Source organism: Muscardinus avellanarius, assembly GCF_963383645.1.
Source record: "Muscardinus avellanarius genome assembly, chromosome: 13".
Lineage (NCBI taxonomy): Eukaryota > Metazoa > Chordata > Mammalia > Rodentia > Gliridae > Muscardinus > Muscardinus avellanarius.
Genome location: NC_137799.1, coordinates 4,747,510 through 4,750,253, shown reverse-complemented (window position 1 = coordinate 4,750,253; position 2,744 = coordinate 4,747,510).

Here is a 2,744-nt window from a genome sequence, read left to right as displayed (position 1 = left end):
CTTGTTTCAAAATGAAAAAATAGCCGGGCATGGTGGCACATGGTTGTAATCCCCGCACTTGGGAGGTGGAGACAGGAGGATCGTGCAGGTTCGGAGCCAGCCTTGCTGGCTTAAGAGACCGTTTCCAAATAAAAATATAAAAAAATAGGTCTGGGAGTGTATCCCAGAGGTAGAAGGGTTTTCAGGAACCCCAGTACCACCAAAAAAAATTAAAATAAAATAAAATTAAAAATAAAATAAAAATAAAATAAAATAAAATTACAGGTGTGGTGGAGCACACCTGTAATCCTAGTACTTGGGAGGCAGAGACAGGAGGATCGCAGGCTTGTGGCTAGTCTCACCAGTTTAGTGAGGTTCACTGCAACTTAGTGAGATTGTTTCAAAATAAGAAATTAAAAGGGGGCAGCTGGAGATATAGCCTGGAGGTAGAATTCTCCTGGGTTATCCTCAGTACCAGAAAATAAACGAATGAATGAATGAATGAACAAACACAGAGCCGGTGGCGCACGCCTGTAATCCCAGTACTTGGGAGGCTGAGACAGGAGGATGTCAGGTTGGAGGCCAGCTGGACAATGCAGCGAGACGCTCGGCAGCCTAGTGAGACCCTGTTTCAAACTAAAAAATAACACAGGGCTGGGGATGTGGCTCAGTGGTAGGACTCCCCTGGTTCAATACCTAGTACCACACACCCAAAATAAATAAATACAATTAAGTAAAAACAAAAAGGGCTGCTGGTATAGCTTGGAAGTAGAACGCCCCTGGGTTCAATCCCCAGTACCAACATGAGTAAATAAATAAAACATACAAAGGACGTAAGTTTCCTGGACAAACTGCGTACATTTCAGGCAATTATGAACACTTGTGGGTGCAGGATCACAATTGGGGGTTGCCTCCTCAGCTCATTCACCCCTTTTTCTGCTAAAGGGACCCTGTTACTCCACGGGAACATTTACCCACTCAGCTGAATCCCAGCTCCAGAGCTAAGCCCCTTGGTTGGAGCCGATCCTTCCTCCTGGCTGCGCTGGACGGGAGCGCAACTGGGTATGAGGACCAGCGCCCCTTCCCCAGGGCTTCCCAGGGGCGGCAGGAGCCCCGTTCCCCCTGGAGAGGGCAGCAGGGCTGCTGCAGTGGGGTCTACGAGGCTGCCATGAGGCCACGGGGCTGCCCCATGCAGACCGACAGAAAGTGGCCTCTGCAGAAGGACAGCAGCGAATCGGCTAGGAGACCATGTTGGGGTTGCTCTGAGGGTTCAGCCCCCCAGGACTGCCTGCATCTGTCCCTTGGCACCTGCAATCAAGAGTCCTAGCTCAGGATATACAACCCGCTGCCCACAGAGCCACTGACAGCCTGGTTCAAGCCACACACTTTAATGCGTCTGTGTACACAAACGATGTTACTTTGAATTTACAAAACTAAGAAAAAAAAATAAACTTCTGAAATATTTTAGGTGAAATATTTTCTTTTCTTGCAGTAGTAGGGAGGAAACCCAGGGTCATTCTACTTCTGAGCTACACCCCCAGCCCTATTTTTTATTCTTTCTTTTGAAACAAGGTTTCACTGAGTTGCAAAGGGCCTCACCAAGTAGCTGAGGCTGTCTGCGAACTGCGATCCTTCTGTCTCAGCCTCGCTAATGCTGGGATGACAAGCGTGCGCCACTACACCAAGCTTAAATATTATCTTTTCATATCAGCCAAATCTTATCATTTTTAGTCACTACATAAAATTCCCTTCTAGGGGTATACCCTTATTTAACAAATTTCTTATTAAGGAGCATTTACATTTTCTCTCTACTATAAATATGCTATTATATACATTAACTCTATGATTTCTTTACAATAAAATTCCTCGAGATTGCTGGTCAGAGAATTCTCCAGGCTCTGATGCATCCTACTGAATCACCCTCCAAAGGGAATCGACTGACAGCCCCACCAGCCTGGGGCCGGTGTGTGAGGGACAGGAGCCGGCTGGAGGAGAGACGGCCCTCAGACCACAATCCTCACTAGTTTGGTGTCTATTCCTTGCATGGTGCTGGGACACGGGGTGGCGAGACACACCCAGGTCATCCTCCGTCCACGGTGGCAGACCTGGGCCCTGCCTTGTTCACCAGACTAATTAACCAGCGTCCTGAAAGTGCTACAGAAAAGATATCGGAGGCGCCCAGGATAGAGTGGAGCCACAGCATGGCACCGATGGCGAGGTCACGATGGGCGGCCAGGAAGCCAGAGAATTTGACCTCAGACCACCGCAGCAGGGTTCCGCCGGGGTGGCCTGCCAAGGCACTCAGAGGGACAGGCGGTGGGTTCCCGCGGAGGCACAGTGGTGAAGGGACCCGGCACAGGCTTCGAGGGCAGCGCAGCCGGAGCCCGTGCCACGTGGGCAGCCGGGAGCCCATGGCACCGGGGCTGCACGCTGGGCTGCAGCCGCTTCTCGCAGTTCCTGGTCTCTGGGTCAGTCAACCTCTCGGTGGCTCCTCCGTTCCATTTTGTGACTTGTCACCTAAAGGGAAATTCTTCTTTGTCTGAAGTGTCAACAGTGGCCTTGCTTCCCTGTCTGAGGAGCCCACCATTGAAATCAGCCTGGAAACAGCTGTGTCCGAGGTGCTCAAGGAGCCCGAGGCTGCCCGCTTCTCTGCAAGCGACAGAAGAGGCTGCCGCGCTGGCTCTGTTCTGGCTGAACACCCGCGACAGTGGCTGGCCGGGAGAGGACCGCAGCCGTGCGGCATGATCCTGTGCGGGAGGCGGGTG